This window comes from Cololabis saira, chromosome 3, assembly GCF_033807715.1.
Source record: "Cololabis saira isolate AMF1-May2022 chromosome 3, fColSai1.1, whole genome shotgun sequence".
NCBI classification, from domain to species: Eukaryota; Metazoa; Chordata; class Actinopteri; order Beloniformes; family Belonidae; genus Cololabis; species Cololabis saira.
In genome coordinates this window covers 48,686,933-48,710,323 of record NC_084589.1, presented here as the reverse complement: position 1 = coordinate 48,710,323, position 23,391 = coordinate 48,686,933, and the positions used below count along the sequence as shown (strand labels likewise).

General features: G+C 40.6%; 1 protein-coding gene and 1 pseudogene across 1 annotated transcript in view; one reads left to right on the top strand and one right to left on the bottom strand.

The window, feature by feature from the left end:
- Positions 1 to 23,391, top strand: part of LOC133440735 (NACHT, LRR and PYD domains-containing protein 12-like) — a 239,256-nt gene that overhangs the window by 69,945 nt on the left and 145,920 nt on the right. The window lies entirely within an intron of this gene.
- LOC133424105 (gastrula zinc finger protein XlCGF57.1-like) overlaps positions 1 to 23,391 on the bottom strand; it is a 41,400-nt pseudogene that overhangs the window by 9,428 nt on the left and 8,581 nt on the right.

Genomic DNA, 23,391 nt, shown 5'->3' with positions numbered 1-23,391 from the left:
AGTATAGCCTATTGGTACAGGCTCTACATTGTCAAAAACTTTAGTCTTCATTTGGAACGGACTATTGTCAAAAACTTTAGTCTTCATTTGGAACGGACTATTGTCAAAAACTTTAGTCTTCATTTGGAACGGACTATTGTCAAAAACTTTTAATCTTCGTTTGGAACGGAATATTGTCAAAAACTATACTCTTCGTTTGGAGCGGACTATTGTCAAAGAAACTTTAGTCTTCGTTTGGAAGGGACTATAGTTGAAAGTTTAAAACCTGCATTGGAAGTGGATCAGGTGTGCAGGACAACGCCACAGCCGCTGCTGAGACGCGGCGTTCGGAGGACCACAGCGCAGCGCAGCGCACCACCCCGGCTGCCGGCGGCACCGCGGAGGGTCTACACGCTGCGCGGAGCAGAGCCTGGAGCGGAGCCTGGCTGGATCATCGCCTCTACCCGGCGGCACAGCGGTTGGATTACGCGCTGCTCGGAGCGGAGCCTGGCTGGATCATCGCCTCTACCCGGCGGCATCGCGGTTGGATTACCCGCTGCGCGGAGCAGAGCCTGGAGCAGAGCCTGGCTGGATCACCACCTCTACCCGGCGGCAAGCGGGGGGATTACACGCTGTTCGGAGGAGTTGGAGGATCACCTCAGCATCCTGGTGCTTGATCGTGGCATTGGCAGCCTCCACCAGCTCAAAGTGGACCGGTCCGAAGAAATGCATACACATCAAGGTATGTAGCGCGCTACCAGCTGGTTACATGGCCATATAGTAAAACACTGTGTGCACACAAAGGGTACTAGAAAAAAAAAAAGGTTCAAAAACGAGCGCTCTGGTAAAAATCCAATGCATTGGTGGTTTTATGGTTTCAAGGACTTGGAATTAATAAACTGGGTTTAACTGTGATGAACAACTGTGGGTTTTACTGAAATAGCAAAGGTACTGTTTTACTTTTTACACTGTTGGTTGGTTTTTTGTATTGCAAGATGTACTCGGATAATGGTGTTCTGGGTCCAAATGAGTCAGATAATGGTGTTCTGGTTCAAACTGAGCCAAACGTGTATGGAGAGCCCTCTGTGGCTGACGCGCACGTTATGCGCTCTAATGGTAATGCAATGCAAATAATGGTTGAACCTTCAGAGGCTGAAAAACAGTCCGATGTGACCACAGCAGGTCGCAGTGCTCACAGTGAACATGAATCACAGACTGGATCACAGGTTGTCACAAAACGAAAGATAAAATTAACCCCCAAGGCCTTAATGGAGAAAATTGACTCACTGCAAAAGGATAGAAAATCTAAGTTCACCAAAGCATCCCACTTGCAGAAAACAATTGGAGAGTTAATGCAAAGAGGAAGAGGATGCAAACAAGAAGTTCAAGAGGAATTCAGGAAATATCTTAACCTGTGCAAGGATGCTAGAGATGCACAGAATGCTCTGTTGCCACTAATCCCTCCAGAAGAACAGAGAAAACATGATATATGGTTCCAAGCCAAAATGATAAACGTCAATGAATTCATTGAGGAGGTGAATGAATGGACCAAAAGCAGCGAAACTCTGCAGCAAAGTGATGAGGATGAAATCTGTCCCAATGACAGCATTTCAAATGTTGAAAGCAGAAAATCCACTCATCAAAGTCACACCAGGTCTGCAACAAGCAGGTCCAGCAGGTCCAGCACCTCATCAGCTCGCAGGCAGGCAGAGGCAGAGAGAGCTGCCCTAGCCATACGTGCTGCAGCACTACAAGAAAAGCATGCCATTGAGGAAGAGGAGGAAAGGCTGCACAGGGAAATGTCACAAAAAAGGGAAACGTTAAGAAAGAAAAAGGAGAAAATGGAAATGGATGCACAACTGGCAGCTGCAAATGCCAAAATAGCAGTTCTACAATCTCCTAGTCCAACCCCTTCACGGACACACTCTGATGGAATGGACTCATACTATAGGAAAGGAGCCAGACCAAAAGAACCTTCAGTCTCATTCAACCCCCTAGCCACAGAGTATGTACCATCCGTACAACCATCTATCCAAACACCTACTCCAACTCAAATAGAACCACTGCAGCAGCAAGTCTGCATACAAACGCAACAGCCACCTCGACAAGAACAACCACCACCATCGAATAATACATCTGACCAACAATACTTGCCCTGGAATGCAGCACCGGCCAATAAACCCACTACTTACCTGAACCATGATGTGACAAAGCCTCAAATTTCTTCTCAACCCAATGAAACCTCAACTGTATGTGACCTTTTGCAAAAGCAGAATGAAATCACAGCCATGCTAATGGAACAGCAAACGGTTTACACCCAAAATAAAATGACTGTGACAACCAGAAACATGATTAAAGAAGAGGAGCTGGCTAAGTGGCCATATTTGAATGGGGTTGTTCTCCCACGCATTCAAGCTGACGTTGAGCTATTGATTGGTACCAATGCCTCTAAACTACTTGAACCGTGGGAAGTTGTGAACAGTCGTGGCAGTGGGCCATACGCCATTAAGACCCTATTGGGGTGGGTCATTAATGGTCCCCTTTCCAGCTACAGTGAGCAGCATGAAAGTGTTAATGTCAACAGGACCTCCATAACACACCTGAAGGAGTTGCTACAGAATCAGTACAACCATGACTTTAAGATGACAAAAACAGAGGACACCAAAGAGGAGGCAGATGAGATGAAGGACGGTGATGATGAAAAAGAGGATGGCGATCCTGTTCAGCAACCGGATAGTGCCTATGAGAGCAGTGACAGAGAAACCATCTCAAAAACTAACCCTGCCGCTGATGATAAGCAGAGCAAAGTGAAGAAAACGGCCAAACAGGAGATGGAGCCGACGACAGGTTTAACAGTGAAGCCCAGAGGAATCCTGTTCAGTATTAAAAGGCAACAAATCAGAGAATTCATGCCCCCGCTGAAGCCTATAGCAGTCAGGATTGGCAAGAATGAAAGTGGGAATAGAACAGGTTACGTCTATGTAGATTTACGCTCTGAAGAAGAAGTGGGAAAGAAGAAGAATAAAGACTACATAGGGGGTCGTTACATTGAGGTTTCCCACGTTGATCCCTTTGGGGGGAAGGGAAACTGGGACCGAAAGGAAAAGGAAATTGACAGAAACTTCACCAGGAAGCTCAAGGATGGATTGGACTATTTTCGGGACCTGCCTTCTGATGATGATGATGATGATGATGATGATGATGATAATGATGATGACAGGGACATTTTTGGAGGAAAAGCACCAACCACAGACAAGCCTAAAGTAAAGTCTTCATTTGAGAAGCGGCAAGAAAAGATGTGGCAGAAGATGGAGGAGCTGGAGAAAGCAGCTCTCACATAGAAGCCGTGGCAGCTGTCGGGAAAGGTGATGGCGCAGACCCGTCCTGTGAACAGCATGCTTGAGGAAGATGTGGAGTTTGAGCAGACAGCAAGGATGGCTCCCGCCATCACTGAAGAGACTACACTACAGCTGGAAGACATCATCCATCAGAGAATCAAAGACCAGAACCAGTACACTGGACATATCAGTAACCAAGCTTTGCTTGATTCAAACAGCAGACACTTAAACCTCTACGAGAGGATTGTTTTGTTTTGAGTTTTTTGTATAAATATTGGCTCCATTGTGTATATTGAATTGAATTGTTCACGGCTTCCTGCAGTTCTCAATTAGGGGCCGGTGTGTTGGAGCCAAAATACTTTGATTTATTGTTTTATTTATTTAGCTGAATATGAGTTGTCATACCCCCTTTTTTGTTACGTCATGATTAGCCTGTCAATCAGCCAGGTGGGTGGTTGTCCTGGTAACCATTATAAGCCCCCTGGGTGGTGATTGCACTCAGGTGCGACAGGGGGAAGACAAACAGTTTTTGACCGTGCAACCGTGCAACCGTGCAAGACAGAGAGTGGCGTTCTGTCATAAGTTTATGTTTACTTTAAATAGTGGAATTACTTTTGCTTTGACTACTGCTGATCAAGAAAATAAATGGATTGGCATATCCGACCCGGATCATAAGTCTGAGCGTTTGCATTTATGAGAAGCACGCGTCCAAACAAAATCAACCTGTTGCCCTGAGTATAGCCTATTGGTACAGGCTCTACACTAATCTTAATCTAGAAATGATGACTTCCTCTCTCCTACACTTTCCTTTGAAAACCTTCACGTTAATTGACTTCTGTATGTTATAAAAATGTCTCCCTTTTACACCGTTGTCCCACACCTTCTGCCATGAATCCCTCACTGCCTTTCTAATTCATGATTTTGCTTCACCTTTACCAAAAGGAATTTCCATAATTACCTCACTACTCAATTTCAATGCTCTTTTAGCAATATTGTCTGCTTTCTCATTGCCATCAACACCCATGTGGGCAGGAACCCAACAAAACTGCACAGTAATTCCAGTTCTGCATAACCTCCACAATACCATTAATATTTCCAACACTAGATCTTCTCTTGTTGTTTTATTTGAAGTCAAAATCTGAAGGGCTGCAGTGGAGTCTGAACAAATGACATAGTTCCTTCTCGCAGTTACAGTCAGTATTTCATTTACCAACGAAAGTAATTAGAACAAAATGCATACAACATTCTTTTCATCACTGGTTTACTACGACTTCTGTCATTTAGCAGACGCTTTTATCCAAAGTGATTTACATCTGAGAAAACAACACAAGCAAGAAGGTTTAGAAAGAGTTTTATTTTTTCCGACACAATGAGAGCTGACGCAATTTATACAGGACTCTCTCAGAAAATTAGAATATTGTGATTTTCTGTAATGCAATTACAAAAACAAAAATGTCATACATTCTGGATTCATTGAAAATCAACTGAAATATTGCAAGCCTTTTATTATTTTAATATTGCTGATCATGGCTTACAGCTTAAGAAAACTCAAATATCCTATCTAAAAAAAATAGAATATTCTGGGAATCTTAATCTTAAACTGTAAACCATGATCAGCAATATTAAAATAATAAAAGGCTTGCAATATTTCAGTTGATTTGTAATGAATCCAGAATGTATGACATTTTTGTTTTTTTTAATTGCATTACAGAAAATAAAGAACTTTATCACAATATTCAAATTTTCTGAGAAAGTCTCGTATGATAAGCTTCTGATTGTTAATATCAATAAAAAAAAGAAATATTTTTGAATTCATGTGTACTTTATTATTTGTCATGAAACATTTATGTTGTTAAACTTTTATTGCAATGGGCTTCAAAATAATACACATGGTAAGTCTTTGAGACATCAAAACATTTAAATATCAAACTATCAAACTGATTTTGGTGTGAAATATATAGATATACAAGACTCATTTAAAGCTGCAGTTTCCAACATTTAACCACTAGAGGGAATAAAGATCCCAAACTAACCCCCAAACTCAGAATGACGGTTCATTCATGCATGAATCACCCACAGGTTTTCTGCAGGGGTTTGAAGCCTCTTTTTCCTCGTATTGTGGCAGGTTGGAATTATATAAAGCAAGAAGTTTAATCCGTAATTAGGGGCGTGGCCTTTTGATTGGCATTAATTTGTCCAATCTGTAAATAAATACTTTTTCTAAGATCTTAGAAAATGTTGGGAGTAAAGAATCAGGCCTGTAATTAGTGATTTGGTGTCTGTCTCCAGTTCTGTACAGTGGGATGACTTTTGCAGTTTTCATTTCATTAATTCTTTCATTCATTCAAAGTCCTCCCTCCATTATCATATTATTTTATTATTATTATTATTACAAAAGTGCATCTCCACTCGTTGAGTTTGCACTTTGAAAGAGATGGAAAATGGACTGGTACCAAAAGCCAGGCTTGTTGCACAAGGTTTTGAGGAAGTGCAAGTTTCTGCTACAGAAGGAATCTCCAACCTGTGCTTCAGTCTCTGAGGCTCCTTGTGGCAGGAAGTTATCAAAAACAATGGCAACTGCATTTGATGGACATAAAATCTGCTTCTTTCATGGACTAGAAATGTGGAGAGACATTTTCATTAAACCTTCTCCAGAGACCAACAGAGCAGATGTTCTTTTTTTAACCCACATCAACTCCATGGTTCCTGACACAGTGGATTCCTATCAGTTTTCCTACCGTGCCAACAGATCAGTGGATGAAGCGATGGCTTCGGCTTCACTTCACCTTCCAACACCTGGACAGGATGAACACCTATGCACGGCTTCTGTCCCTGGATGTGTCATTTGATGAAGCCAAGACCAGTGAAATAACAAACTGGATCAAAATGACGTGATTGAGGAAGTTGAGGATAAAGGACAAAAGTGCATCTCCACTTTTCAACTTCATTTGATGACATTTCTCTTTCCACATTGTTTTCTGAGCTAAATACTGGTTGTACTGATCACGCTGTATCAATAATCTGAATCACTGACAACTTTCCTCTTGTTGATGCACTAAAGTCTTTTTTTATTTGTGTTTTTATTATTATTATGATAGATTTTTCATTCTTGGGTTTATGTTGAGCTTTTATAAATCACCACCAGGGGGCACTGCTGCTCTTTCTATATATGGAGAGTGTAATATTCCAGAATTATAAACAATATAAGTCATCCATCTAAAATGAAAACTTAATTACATTTTCATGATTGTTTCTGACTAAATATGAGTTGAGGTAAAAAGACATTTACTCCTAAACGGATGTCTGATATAAAAGGGTTAAATCCAAAGTGTGTCCTATTCCTGGAATCTGATCCCGATGATCCTCCCTCTTCTTCCTGGGGCCTGTACTACGAAGCAAGTTCAACATATCCAGGATATCTTTTCCTTATCCAGATTCACTAACCCGGACAATTGCAATCACGCTAAGCGGTCACACGACGGCGGTTATCAACTCGGTATATCAACCCAGGTTTCTCCAATCTGGATATGAGCGCGTGCACATAAAAGGGGCAGTGTTTTCAGCGCATGACCAATCGCAAGCATGGAGAAGTCCGCTGTCAGAGCCGCTTATTTCAGTAGCAAAGAGCAAACAATAATTTTACGGAAATATGATGAGTATAGGCATATAATACAGGCAAAAAGCAACACAGTTGCAGCTGCAAAATGCAGGAAAGACAGCTGGCAAAAGATCGCTGACTGTATAAATGCGTAAATTCATAGGGATATAAACATATATTTGAATATTCTGGGAATCTTAATCTTAAACTGTAAACCATGATCAGCAATATTAAAATAATAAGAGGCTTGCAATATTTCAGTTGATTTGTAATGAATCCAGAATGTATGACATTTTTTTTGTTTTTGTGTTTGCATTACAGAAAATCACAATATTCTAATTTTCTGAGACAGTCTGTATATATTGGTTCTATAACTATTGTTGTTGGCCGATAACTTGTGCTGATGCTGTACCAAAGAATTGGGTTTTTTTATTTATTTTATTTAATTTTTTATTTTTTCAGGAGGGGGGTATTTAGTATTTTAAAGTGACTTCTCAGAATGTTCGAGGGACGAAATTGAAAATCCCTTTTTTGCTATCCCCTTACAAATGCATCTTCTTTTTCATTTCTTCTTGATTTATTTATTTAATTGGTATTAGTTTTGGATTGACTGTACATCGGATTTTGGGTGATGATTTGTTTTATTTATTCATTGATTGATTTATTTTTTATTTTCTCCTCCACCTCTTTTTTCTTTTTTTCCTTTTTTTTTGGATCGTTCATAGAGCTGATTGGTCAGTGGGCGGTGCTTTTACACCCGGCGATCTGTATCTCGAACATAACCTGCTCCGGAGCAGGTTAGCGGTTCAGCATAAGTTACCATGGCGATGTGCCCCGCTAAGAAGTGAACCACCGTCGTAGTCCTGAAAACCCAGGGTTAAACCTGAAGTTACCTCGCTAACCCCAAATCCCGCTTCGTAGTACAGGCCCCTGCTCTCCAACCTGCAGATCTGCAGCTTCAACACGGATCTCAACATCAGCTTTATTATAAATCATGTGTCAGACGAGTTGTAAATCTAGTACAACTTGATTGTATACATGTGACTAAATAATATTGTTAATTTTATATTATTTAAATAATATAATATAATAATGATAATATGATTATAATGATAATAATAATAATAATGAAAAACGTACACAAATGTTGTAACGTATAGTTACAATAACACAGCATGGATCATTTTAATTACATTGTTTTGACTTAGTTTGTCCCATGAATTATCACGATAATCTGATGTACGCGCAGCTCAGATTTTAAAATGTATAAAGCCTTTAACAGGTTTCAGCGAACTATGTATAACATCACAATATACTGTATAACCTCTGAACGGAGTAGATGGAGAGAGTTTAACAACATGGAGCTGCAGATTAACTTTACAAAGAGAATGTGAGTGAAGAAGAAACAGACGGGAAAAAGGACGTGTGAGAGAGGCTTTGTAGATGAACGAAATAAACTGTCACGTTTAAAGAAACTTCAGCACATACTAACAGCTCTTTATTTGCATCGTGGAGATGGCAAGTTACCAACAGCAACAAATAATACGATTTTAAGAAGGAACAGGGATTCAAACAACCTCAATGCAGAACTTTAAAAAAACAACCACATCGTTCCCTCTGCGTCAAGTTGACGGAGAAGCATAAATCCGGGTTGAACCTGCAACCATTGTGGGGAGGGGATTAGGCTCATCAGCCACAGGAGGTGGTGGTTGGACTTCTGCGGGTTCTTCTTCTGTGGGTCAGACAGGAGTGGACAGCTGCCCCCGGAGGACGACAACATGAGCTTCATTTGTCACGAGTCACCAGACTTCTCCTCCGGGTGACTTTTTATGTGACTCAGCAAATCAATTCTGCGACTAAAACCTTTGTTGCACGTCTTGCACAAATATCACTTCTCACCCGTGTGCGTGGTTATGTGGCGCTTAAGAGTTGATAATAGAGTAAAGGTTTTGCTGCACGTGTTGCACACGTACGGCCTTTCACCGGTGTGGATCCTCGAGTGAATGACCAGGTTGGAACGTTGCCTGTAACTTTTTCCACATGTTTTGCAGATGTAGGGCTTCTCGCCCGTGTGGATCCTCAAGTGAACCATGAGGTGGGAATGTTGCCTGTAACTCTTTCCACATGTTTTGCAGCTGTAGGGCTTCTCGCCCGTGTGCGTGGTTATGTGGTTTTTAAGAAGTGATGATTGAGTAAAGGTTTTGCCGCAGGTGTTGCACAGGTATGGCTTTTCACCAGTGTGGATCCTCAAGTGAACCACCAAGGTGGAACGTAGCCTGTAACTTTTTCCACATGTTTTGCAGATGTAGGGCTTCTCGCCCGTGTGCGTGGTTATGTGGCGTTTAAGATCTGATGATTTAGTAAACGATTTTCCGCAGGTGTTGCACAGGTACGGCCTTTCGCCAGTGTGGATCTTCATGTGATCCACTAAAGTACTACTTCTACTAAACTCTTTCCTGCAAGTTCTGCAAGAAAATACCTTCTTCCCCGTGTGGGTCCTGGTCGGCTTTGATTTACAGTTACTGTCTGATGGGACAGCAGCATCTTCGTGGTCACCGTGTCGTCTCATTGGCTCCGGATCTGCAGTTTTACTGGAGTCTGAGCGTAAACTTTCAGTCCCTTCCTCATCTTTGTTTTGAGCTTCAGGAGAAGTGTGCAACAGCAGCTGGCCACAGTTTGGTCCTGGTTCACCATTTTCAACTTTCACATCAGCGACATTGACCAATGAGACATCCACCTCTACGTCCTCGTGCTTCATCTCTTGACTGCTGGAGTCTTCCTCCAGTTCTGTAGTCTGTGGATGCCCTGGTTCCTCCTGGTCCGGGCTGCAGCTCCTCTCCAGGTTATCCAGGTGCTGGTCACTGAAAACCCCGTCCTCCTCCACCTTACAAACATTTTCTTGTGGGAGTTCTGGAATTACAAAAAGGGACAAAAAGATAGGATTATAAAAAGTCAAAAGTGCTTCCCAGTGTTGATTGTTTGGTTGTATTTGTGAGGTTTAAAGTTTGTCCTGAACCTTCGGTCTTCCCCTTCATCTATGTAGTATATTTGAAAACAAGTGCATTACTCTGTGTGACCATTAGGCGGCCATATTTTCACCAAATCTCTAGAAACAGGAATAATACCCAATGACCTCAAAATTACCAAAGCAGTGGTGTAAAGTAACAAAGTACAAGTACTTCGTTATTGTACTTAAGTAAGATTTTTGAGAATTTGTACTTTTATTGATACTTTCATTTTTCTGTACTTTTACTTTTACTTCGTTACATTTTCAAGGAAAAAAATCGTACTTTTAATCCGCTATATTTAAAATTGGACACGTCGTTACTCGCTACAAATTAAAGAACAGCACAGCGGGGGCTGATTTATGGTTCCGCGTTACACCGGCGCAGAGCTACGGCGTAGGGTACGCGGCGACGCACACCCTACGCCGTAGCCTACGGCGTAAGGTGTGCGTCGATTTAACGCGGAACCATAAGGCGGACGGGAAGGTAGGGGGGCGCGTGAATATACCGAGAAGGAGCCACAGCTCCCGGGAGAGTTGCGCCGCAGAGGCGGGCCGGAAGGCCGGAGGAACCGCCGTCGCGTCGAGTACCGATGAGGACTGAAGCCTGAATTATGGTTCCGCGTTAAATCGACGCAGAGCCTCGCCGTAGGGTACCGCGTTGGTGTAACGCGGAACCATAAATCAGCCTTGAGTGGCAGCCGACGCGTGTCCATGCGCACCATTCTTTGATTCCACCCCTTCTAAGGTGGTTTTGGCATTTAAAAGTTCAAAAGTCTCATCCTCCTTCAGCTGGGGTTGCTTAATGTTGTCACTGCATACTACAGGCTGGGGGTGAACCTGTCAGCGGGGCCAATGGGGTACAGCAGCAGTGATGAGCAAAGGGAGGAATTAAAATGGGGTAATGGAAACAAACACTAAAAAAAAAAAAAACGCTAAAGGGGTCAGAATAATATCACCATTATTTAGAGTTGTAAGCAAATTCTTGGATTCTTCATTTCTTTGCAATCCTTTTGAAAATAATTTTGTACTTTGAATTTTGTACTTTGTACTTTTGTACTTAAGTACATTTTACACCATGTACTTTTGGTACTTTATTATATTTAAGTTGAGGTACTTTTATACTTTTACTTAAGTAATGTTCTTAATGGGTACTTTTTACTTTTACTTAAGTAATTTTCAAGCAGAAAATTTGTACTTTTACTTAAGTACAATATTTTTGTACTTTTTCCACCTCTGTACCAAAGTAGTCCCTGTTTACAAATCTGGAGACCATAGTGTATTTAGTAACTACCCGCCCATTTCTGTTCTCCCATGTTTCTCAAAGATCCTGGAGAAATTGGTCTATAACAGAATGATGAAACATTTGCAGGACTGTAATATACTGTATAAACACCAATATGGATTTAGGAAAAATCATTCTACAGAAATGGCTATACTTCAATTGGTTGATAAAATTCTCACTGCAATCAATAATAATGAATACGCTTTGGGAATCTTTCTTGGTTTATACAAAGCTTTTAACACAGTTAATTTTGTTATTATTCTTCCAATGTGGATTTGCTCTAAAAAAAGAGAAAATCTACACGGAGCCACTGTGATCTGCATCTTTTCTACAGAATAAAGGATTAAGTGTAAAGTGTGAAATATCAGTCTGGTCCAGAGTCTGAATGGAGCATGAAAGGCAGCACCAAGTAAACAGAACAACAAGTTAGTTCGGGATGTTTCCGAATCCCACATCAGCAGCTGCTTGAGCTGGGGAGTTTCCCATTTAGTTGGTTTGCTTCATCACCACGGCTTTTAACTGGAAACAAAGGGATCTTGTAGGAGTCATACTCATGTGTTCATTCATTCAACTTTCCAGGGTTACGTACCGACTCTGTGGAGTCTGATTTCAGGTTTCCAGGCGAGGTCCAACAGTCTGCGCTGACGGTCGAGCTCTTCTTCATACTCCAAGATGCTTTTTTCAAACACTGACAATATTTCTACAGCAGCTGCTGTTAGTCGCTGACCGATAAACTCTCTCAGATAATTCACCTTAGACATTGTTGAAGAGGAAAAAGAAAGGAAACAACAGAACCGTCCTCTCCTTCTTCTTCTTCTTCTTCTCTCAGTTTATTGGCGGATCGCAAGCAACTTTCAGGTGCATACCGCCACCTACTGTACAAGAGTGTGTGAAATTATTTCATTTAGCCCGGTTTAAATTCTGTTTATCAGCCTAATGTTTTTTAGGAAATTAATTAGTGCCTTTCTGGTGATTTCACCCCCATCTCCCTCTGTTCCCAGTATCCCCTTCAAATTCCACTCACGTCCTGCCTCTCTCACTTTTTCCTGTAGCCGCTCTCTTTCTATTTTATACCTGTTACAGTGCATTAGGATATGTTCACCATTTTCTTTTATTCCACAGTTCTCACATTTATCACTATCCCTTTTTCCCATTACATGCAAGGTGCCATTTAGTCCTGTGTGGTCCAGTCTGAGTCTTGTTATAACTGTTTCATCCCTTCTGTTCCTTTCAGTATAATTCTTTGTTATTATAGTCTTTTGTATTATGTGATATCCCTGTCCTTTCTGATCTTCCTCCCACCTTTTCTGCCATATTTCCATTCCTTTCTTTTTAATTATTGCTTTACCTTCTCCTTTTCCTAGTGGAACTGGTAATGTTATTTCCTTATGTAGAGCCATTTTTGCTAGTTTATCAGCAGCCTCGTTCCCTGTTACTCCCTCATGTGCTGGTACCCAACAGAACTGAACATCTATGCCACATCTGTGTAATCTTAATAAAATGTGAGAAATATCGATGAGTAAATCTTCTCTGCACGTTGTTGTTGATTTTATACTTTCTAATACCGCTATTGAGTCTGTGCACACCACCACCTTATCAGGACTAACCTCTTCCACCCACTGTAACCCAATGTAGACTGCCACCATTTCTGCTGTGTATACTGATAGTTGGTTGGATAATCTTTTAGAGACATTCACATCAAACTCAGGGATAAATACACCTATTCCTACACAATCCTTTTGATTTTTTGACCCATCTGTGTATATTTCCAGGTAGTTGTAGTAACTATTTCTCAGGTAAATACTCGCTTTACCTCCTACTTCGTTCATTCTCCATTCTTTTTTCCGTTCCAGTATGCTCATGTCTACTTTTGCTTCTGGGAATAGCCAAGGAGGTATGTTACTCATAGGTGTGTATTTAGTGAATTTTAATGTCTCCATTGCATATCTTCTCAACCTTTCATCCCTTGACCACCCAAACCCATGTCTCTGGAATTTAGAGTATTCCCAACAGTCCTTTATTGTCCTCGTTGTAAGGTTTTCTTCCCCACTCCCTTTTAATCTTATCCAGTATGTAAGTGCCAGTTTATCCCTTCTTAAATCCAGTGGTGTCTCTCCTGCTTCTATTAATATTGCGTTTATGGGTGTTGACCTAATGGCTCCTATGCAAATTCTCAGTGCTCTATACTGCAGTCTGTCTACTTTTTGTAATGAAGTTTTAGCTGCTGCTCCGTAAACTATACTGCCATAATCTATTGTTGATCTCATAACTGCCCTGTATATGTCAATTAATGATTTTTTATCTGCCCCCCAGTCACAGCCTGCTACAGCCCGTAGTAAATTAATAACCTTTTTGCACTTTGTTGCCAAATGTTCATTGTGTGCTTTCCATATATATTTGTGGTCTAGATATAGGCCCAGGTACTTGAACTCATTCACCCTCTCCATCGGCTGATCATAAAGTGTTAACTTCTCATTGTCAATCTTACGCTTGTTTGTAAAGATCATGTAACATGACTTGCTGGTTGACATTTTGAACCCCCATTCATACGACCACTTTTCCACTTTTTCTATTGCTTTCCTGATATTCCTGAAGACATGTGACACATTTTTTCCCCTCATCCATATGGCCCCATCATCTGCGTATAGCGCTGATTCGATGCATCCATCTAACTTTGTAAAAATATCATTGATCATTACATTAAACAGAACAGGGCTGATTGCACTTCCCTGGGGAATACCATTTTCAATTTTATAATCTTTAGAAACTTCTGTTCCAACCTTGACATTAAATTTCCTTCCTGTTAAGAAGTCCATAATCCAGTTATATAATCTCCCTCCAATACCCATTCTACTTAATTTGATAAGCAACCCATCCCTCCACATGGAGTCATATGCTTTTTCTATATCAAAATATACAATTATCCTTAACTCTTTCATTTTCATTGTCTTTTCTACTTCATTACTAACTCTAACTAGAGCATCCATTGTGGATCGTCCTTTCCTAAATCCACTCTGAGAATTATTAAATAGCCCTCTCTGTTCCAGAACATATGACAGCCTCATAACAATTATCTTCTCCATCCATTTACATAAGTGAGACGTCAAGGCTATGGGTCTATAGTTACTAGGATTATTAGGATTCTTCCCAGGTTTATTAAATGGCAATATTATTGCTCTTTTCCAGCCACTGGGCAGAGTTCCCTCCCTCCATATTTTATTAAACAGTCTCAACACCATTTTTAAAGATTCCTCTGGTAGCTGCCGGAACATGGCATAACATAACTGGTCCTGTCCTGGTGCCGTATACCCTGTACCTTGTAAGGCTATTTTAAGTTCTGGACTTGTTAGGTCCATATTCAACGTTGACATGTCATCTTCTTTCTTCTCTCTCACTTTCTCATTTTCTCTGCATATGCGGTCTTTCTGCTGCCTGTGTAATTCACCAATGTGCTCCCCATTATGAACTGCAGCAAATGCTGTACCTAATACATCAGCCTTCTCTTTGTCTGACACTGCCATTTTCTCCCCATCTACTAGTGCTGGTATTAAAGCTGACTTCCTTTTCCCACTCATTCGCTTGAGCATAGACCATACATCCCCCAGCTTGACCCCTCTGCCTAAGGTGGCACAAAAATCTCTCCATGTACTCTTTTTAGTGTATTTAATGATCCTACGAGCCACTGCCTTTTTCCTTTGATAATCTATAATATTCTCTTGTGATAAATTTTTCTTCAGTGCTCTGAATGCTTTGTTTCGTTCTTTAATTGCTCTGCTGCATTCCTCGTTCCACCACGGTACCACTTTCTTCCTGCCCTTTGTAGTTCTTTTTGGTATGCTCAAGTTTGCTGCATTTAGAATATGTTCTGTAATCTGATCCGTGCACTCCTCTATGTCTCCTTCTAGTGTAATCAAATGTACTGACTCTTTACAACACATCTTACATTTTTCCCAGTCTGCCTTAACAAAGCACCACCTGGTGAACGTATTCCCTTCCTGAAGGCATACACTTGTATTTACAATAGTTATCACAGGGAAGTGATCACTTCCTACGGTTGAATTATTCTTAACATACCACTCACACGCATTCACCAGTCTATCTGACACCATTGTCAGATCCAAACATGACATCGTACCCCTGTTCACATCCACTCTTGTACCTATTCCACTGTTAAGACACACTAAAGACCTTTCATCCATCATTTCTTCCACTACATCCCCATTGTTATCCGTGTGAGTACTACCCCATAAACTGCTGTGTGCATTGAAATCTCCACACCATATTTCTCTCTTAGCTACGATCCCTGCCAATTCCTTGAAGCTTTCAACAGTTAAGTTTCTACATGGATTATAAAAGTTAATTAACTTAATGTTTCCTTCTTCTCTTGAGCTATAAATTTCTGCTACAGTACATTCAATATCCTCAGGGGAGGGAATCTCCCTATAGGCCAGTCCATCTTTGAAAAAAGTAGCACACCCTCCTCCATGTTGGTTATTTCTATCATGTCTTATGGAACTGAACCCTGGAATTATAAAATCTAGCTGGGGCTGTAGCCAAGTTTCCTGTACACAAATAATATCTGGAACTGTATCTAAATCATGGATGAACTTTTTAAATTCTTGTCCGTTTGCTATAAGACTTCTTGCATTCCACTGAAGTATGTGTAGAACCATCATCAATATATTAACCCTCCACATGTGTATTTCCTGCAGCTTCATTTTCCTTTAGTAGTGCATGTATCTGGTCTGCTTTCACATCTTTCATATCCAGAAATGTTTCTGCTGCTTCCACAATGGCCTTGATCCTGTCACTTTTCCTTTTCAGTTGTGTCGTAACATTAATGGTGTGGCAGATGAAGACCACAAAGTTCACTTTGTTCACCACTAGTGTTTCATCGTTAACTTTACATTTGTGCGTGCAGACATTTTGGGCCATCACTGGGGTTTGGGTTTTGTCCTGATTATCTGTTGTTTTACTGTCCCTCTGAGCTACATGTCTTTGTGTCATTCCACTAAATCTTTCATCATTTGTTCCTGTCCCCCTAACTTTCTTCAGTGCTTCTGCATATGAAACTTTTTCAGTTATTTTAATTCTCTGGGCCTCTCTGGCTTCCCTCTGCACTACACATCCTCCATAGGCAGCACTGTGCTCTCCTCCACAGTTACAACATTGTATCTTGGAATCTTTGTCACATTTTCCATACTCATGTGGCCCTCCACATCTTGCACACCTTAGTTTACCTTTGCACTGTTGCGCTGTGTGTCCCATTCTCTGGCAGGCATAACACCTGAGTGGCTTTGGTATATATTCCCTCACTGGGTAATTCACATATCCCATCTGTACTGCATTTGGTACATCTTTTTCAAACTGAAGTACTACTGACGGGGTTTCCTTCAGTGTGCCATCCCTTTTACTTTTGAGCCTTGTGGCCTCAGTCACTTTTCCTCCTTTTATCTCTTTTTTCACATCTTCCATTGTCATGCTTAGTGGGACTCCTGAGATAACTCCTCTCACGCTTGCCATTGCTCCAGGAATATGAGCTTTCATCCTTTCTCCTTTAAGTGTTGACATTCTAAGTATTTTTTCTTGTTGTTGTTTACTGGTTGCATGTATCAGCACTCGTTTGTTGTTCATAAACCTGGCGAATTTTATTCTACCAATTTCTTCCTCGATTATTTTGGTAAGTTTGATTGGGTGATAGTGCCCACCATCCTGGTAGAATTCGATCATAACTTTCCAGTCGCTTTCCTGAGCTTGATCCATATTTATCCGCCTTTCATTATTTCTAGACTTTTTCCCAGCCCTGGCCTCGCTGTCATCCGACCAACTTTTCGCTCTGTCTCGTGAGCTTCTCTCTGGCACAGTCCTTTTCTGTTTCCTAGATTGATTTATCGTCCAATCCATTTCATTATCCAATCCATCCGAGCTAGATGTCATAATTTCACAGTCAGAGTACAGTTTATGCAAATCCGCCAAAACAAATGTTCAATCCTACCGCGCTACCACTCTCGCCACGTCACCATCCGCTTCCGCCTCCCCTTCAACCGTCCTCTCCTTCTTCTTCTCTAGGTTTAATGGCGGATCACAACCAACGTTATTAGGTTCTACCGCCACCTGCTGTACCGGAGTGTGTAACATCAGGATCATTATTACACCAGGTTACAGTCTAACTTAAAGGGGGAAAAAAGGAAATACCTAAATAAAATAAGATAATCACATTTAAATCTTATTATCTATCCCTGCATCTTTAAGAAAGACAAGGATTTCCTTATAACAATCCCTCATCACCTCACTCCTCCCTAATAACCTACTAAACTCCATTCCCGTCCCAGCTCGTACATCCTGTCTCTTAAAGCGTTCCTTTCTACCTCATACTTGCCACATTTAAGAATCACATGCTCTACATTCTCTGTGACATCACACTCATCACATTTATCACACACGGACTTTGACATTAAATACAGAGTTGATTTTAAACTAGTATGACCTAATCTTAATCTAGAAATGATGACTTCCTCTCTCCTACACTTTCCTTTGAAAACCTTCACGTTAATTGACTTCTGTATGTTATAAAAATGTCTCCCTTTTACACCGTTGTCCCACACCTTCTGCCATGAATCCCTCACTGCCTTTCTCATTCATGATTTTGCTTCACCTTTACCAAAAGGAATTTCCATAATTACCTCACTACTCAATTTCAATGCTCTTTTAGCAATATTGTCTGCTTTCTCATTGCCATCAACACCCATGTGGGCAGGAACCCAACAAAACTGCACAGTAATTCCAGTTCTGCATAACCTCCACAACACCATTAATATTTCCAACACTAGATCTTCTCTTATTGATTTCTTTGAAGTCAAACTTTGAAGGGCTGCAGTGGAGTCTGAACAAATGACATAGTTCCTTCTCGCAGTTACAGTAAGTATTTCATTTACCAACGAAAGTAATTAGAACAAAATGCATACAACATTCTTTTCATCACTGGTTTACTACGACTTCTGTCATTTAGCAGACGCTTTTATCCAAAGTGATTTACATCTGAGAAAACAACACAAGCAAGAAGGTTTAGAAAGAGTTTTATTTTTTCCGACACAATGAGAGCTGATGCAATTTATATGATAAGCTTCTGATTGTTAATATCAATAAATAAAAGAAAAATATTTTGTAATTCATGTTTTCTTTATTATTTGTCATAAAACATTTATGTTGTTAAGAAACTTTTATTGCAATGGGCTTCAAAATAATACATATGAAAACATTTTTGGAACTTCCAAAGTTTTTTTTTGCAGGAATTTCCCAAAACTAAACATTATGTTTGACTCTCAAAATCAAGCTTCCCTCTCAGGATTTCTGGCTAGTTAAGAAATGATGGCTGTTATATCTCAGTGTGTTTCAGCCTCTCCACCCAAACAAAGTATCATGAAGGTGTTTTTAGGATGCACTTGATGTTGTCCATGTTAATATTTTGAAGGGGAATGTCATCACTTTTAACTGTACCTGTATCAGAGAGAGAGTTGATGAAACAGGCTGGCAGCTGTTGCAAATATTCTGTTTCTAGGGCAGGTATGATTGGCTGTTTCTAACGTCAAATGCTGAATTAGTTGATATGAGCAAAGTTTCATGTTCAAGATTTGCACTTGATACTGTGAAGGTTTCATTAAACAGCATTTCATTTTTTTTGCGTCTCTTGTGGCCCTTTATTCAAGTTGCAGACAGGAAGGGGGTAGAGAGAGAGAATGGGGATGACATGGCCGGGATTTGAACCTAGGACCGCTGCAGGAGGACTGCAGCCTCAGTACATGAGCCGCTACTTAACCCACTACGCCACCGAGCTGCCCATTAAACTGCACTTTTAAACCTTAAATCAAAGGTTTGGGTTTATTCTTCCCATAGATGGACATGAATGCACACCATTATTTATTGCAACTGTGTGGTTAAAAAAAATAAAAGAATTCAGTATATGTTCAAAGTAGATACTGGTCTAAATTTTACATTTAACATTATGGTAAATGTGTAGAATCATAAAAGAATTAATGAAAATAAAAACTGAGTCATGATTTTGTATTTTCTTTTATAGAAATCAAAATTATTTTTCAAAATTATACTTATTTAAATTAAGTCAGATGTGTTTAAGATCTTAATTTTACATTGCATTTATTCAAATTCTTATACATTTATCTTACATTCTAATTAAGTTTTAGGTATTTAGTAAAATGTCTTAATATCATTAATCTCCACAACTCAAAATACTAATTGGTTCAATAAACTTTTTTTCAGTTCAATTCATGATTCTTGATGAAGCCAAGACCAGTGAAATAACAAACTGGATCAAAATGACATGATTGAGGAAGTTGAGGATAAAGGACAAAAGTGCATCTCCACTTTTCAACTTCATTTGATGATATTTCTCTTTCCACATTGTTTTCTGAGCTAAATGCAGGTTGTACTGATCACGCTGTACCAATAATCTGCATCACTGACAACTTTCCTCTTGTTGATGCACTAAAGTCTTTTTTTATTTGTGTTTTTATTATTGAGTTAGATTGTTCACTCTTGGGTTTATGTTGAGCTTTTATAACTCACCACCAGGGGGCACTGCTGCTCTTTCTACATATGGAGAGTGTAATATTCCAGAATTATAAACAATAAAATGATTCATCCATCTAAAATGAAAACTTAATTACATTTTTCATGATTATTTCTGACTAAATATGAGTTGAGGTAAAAAGACATTTACTTCTAAACAGATGTCTGATATAAAAGGGTTAAATCCAAAGTCTGTCCTCTTCCTGGAATATGATCCCGACGTGGATGGAGAGAATTTAACAACATGGAGCTGCAGATTAACTTTACAAAGAATGTGAGTGAAGAAGAAACAGACGGGAAAAGGACGTGTGAGAGAGGCTTTGTAGATGAACGAAATAAACTGTCACGTTTAAAGAAACTTCAGCACATACTAACAGCTCTTTATTTGCACCGTGGAGACGGCAAGTTACCAACAGCAACAAATAACACAGTTTTAAGAAGGAACAGGGATTCAAACAAACTTAATGCAGAACTTTAAAAAATGTACACAACCACATCGCTCCCTCTGTGTCAAGTTGACGGAGAAGCATAAATCCGGGTTGAACCTGCAACCCTTGTGGGGAGGGGATTAGGCTCATCAGCCACAGGAGGTGGTGGTTGGACTTCTGCGGGTTCTTCTTCTGTGGGTCAGACAGGAGTGGACAGCTGCCCCCGGAGGACGACAACATGAGCTTCATTTGTCACGAGTCACCAGACTTCTCCTCCGGGTGATTTTTCATGTGATTCAGCAAATTACTTCTGCGGCTAAAACCTTTGTTGCACGTCTCGCACAAATATCGCTTCTCGCCCGTGTGTGTGGTTATGTGCTGATTAAGAGTTGATGATTTAGTAAAGGTTTTGTTGCAGGTGTTGCACAGGTACGGCCTTTCGCCGGTGTGAGTCCTCGAGTGAACCACCAGGTTACAACGTTCTGTGTAGCTTTTTCCACATGTTTTGCAGATGTAGGGCTTCTCGCCCGTGTGCGTGGTTATGTGGCTTTTAAGAGCTGATAATTGAGTAAAGGTTCTTCCGCAGGTGTTGCACAGGTACGGCCTTTCGCCAGTGTGGATCTTCAAGTGATCCATTAAATTACAACTCTTTCCTGCAAGTGCTGCAAGAAAAGGCCTTCTTCTCCATGTGGGTCCTGGTCAGCTTTGATTTACAGTTGCTGTCTGACGGGACAGCAGCATCTTCGTGGTCACCATGTCGTCTCATTGGCTCCTGATCTGCAGTTTTACTGGAGTCTGAGTGTAAACTTTCAGTCTCTTCCTCATCTTTGTTTTGCACTTCAGGAGAAGTGTGCAACAGCAGCTGGCCACAGTTTGGTCCTGGTTCACCATTTTCAACTTTCACATCAGCGACATTGACCAATGAGACATCCACCTCTACGTCCTCGTGCTTCATCTCCTGACCGCTGGAGTCTTCCTCCAGTTCTGTAGTCTGTGGATGCCCTGGTTCCTCCTGGTCCGGGTTGCAGCTCCTCTCCAGGTTATCGAGGTGCTGGTCACTGAAAACCCCGTCCTCCTCCACCTTACAAACATTTTCTTGTGGGAGTTCTGGAATTACAAAAAGGGACAAAAGATAGGATTTTAACAAGTCAAAAGTGCTTCCCAGTGTTGATTGTTTGGCTGTATTTGTGAGGTTTACAGTTTGTCCTTAACTTTCGGTCTTCCTCTTCATCTATGTAGTATATTTGAAAAAAGTGCATTACTCTGTGTGACCATTAGGCGGCACTGTGACTCTACTCTTGTGTTACTCCGTTGGTATCGAGACAGTTGAAGAATAAAGTTGTTGTTCTAGAAATGGCTTCTTCCAAGTCATATATAACATGGTGTCAGAGTAAAAACTTGAAGTAAAACAAAAATAGGAAGACAAAATGGAGCAGATGAAACCTCCGACCTCATTAAGTGTAGAAGGAAATCTAGCGGAAAGTTGGAGAGTTTGGATCCAGAGATTTGAACTGTTTCTTGTCGCCAGCGGAATCGACGAAAATTCTGGTGCAGTGAAAAGAGCCACGTTCCTACATGTGGCCGGGGACGAAGCAATTCAGGTATATAACACTTTTGACTTTGATGAAGACGTAGATGACTATGATACACTGAAAGAACTTTTCCGCCTACATTGTGAGCCAAGGAAAAATGTATGACGTATTTGAGGCACCTGTTCTTTATTCGATTGCAAGGAATATCATAGACTGTTGATGCACATGTGACTAGGGTTGCAAAATTCCGGGAATTTTCAAAGTTGGAAACTTTCCATGGGAATTAACGGGAATATATGGGAATTAACGGGAATATATGGGAATTAACGGGAATTAACGGGAATAAATAAGAAATTTACAGAATTGAAGGTTGGCCCTTAACAGGGAACTTAAATATAGTTGGGGGAAATATATTGTAGCATAGTCTTGGCTAAAACAACCAGATTCAATGCAAGTACACTCCTCAATGACATGCACACAGCACATTGCTTACTGCAGGGCTATTGAGGCCACGCCCCCTACAGGCACTGTGCATTCCTCCATCACATGCACACAGCTTACTGCAGGGCTATTGAGGCCATACCCCCTACATGCACTGTGCATTCCTCCATCACATGCACAGGTGATTTCTTGAAGCCTGGAGGCCACACATTTGAGCTCAAAGCACAAGACTATTGAGCCCACGGATTATATAAAGTCAAGTAAGTTTTGATAATATTATGGGGTAAATATATTTGATCTATAATGGTATTAATGTTTAACTTGCAAATATTAAATAAAAATGTATTAACACAGTAGCTAGCTAGCTGGTAAGTTAGGTGCTAATGTTTGGATATGATACAGTTTGTTTAAATTACCCCCAATTTCCAGTTAATTCCCATAAATTCCCAATAATTCCCATAAATTCCCATAATTCCCATAATTCCCATGGAAAGTTTCCAATTTGGAATATTTCCAAAATTCCCCAGCTTAACTTCCCATGGAAAGTTTCCGGAAAGTTTCCGGAAATTTACCGGAAATTTTCCAACCCTTTGCAACCCTACATGTGACTGATTTAAAAAAGAAAGTGAAAGACTGCGAGTTTGAGCACCTCACCGACTCACTGATACGATAGAATCGTGTGTGGAATCACAGATGACCAAGTGAGAGGACGACTACTCAGAGAACCGGACTTCACGCTAAATAAAGCAATAGACATTTGCAGAGCCAGTGAGTTGAGTCGGAGTCAGCTAAAAAGTCTACATGAAGAGATTGAAATTCCTGTCAATAAAGTCACCAAGCAAAAACAGGAAAGTACCTGTCGCGGTAAAAGATAAAATTAAAACAGAGCTGAATAGAATGGAAAACTTGGGGGTGATAACCAAACAGACAGAGCCTACAGATTGGGTCAATAGTATGGTGACTGTAACAAAACCGAACAAAGTTCGAATCTGTATCGACCTACAGCACCCACATCATCATTGGGCTGAAGTCTATATTTGCAAGGCATGGTGTGCCAGATGAGTGGTTCTCCGACAATGGCAGACAGCTGGTGAGCCAAGAGATGGTGGACTTCAGTGCTGAGTGGGGTTTCAAACACACCTATTCAAGTCCCACTTTCCCACAGTCAAATGGCCAAGTTGAGAGAGCAGTTCAGACAAT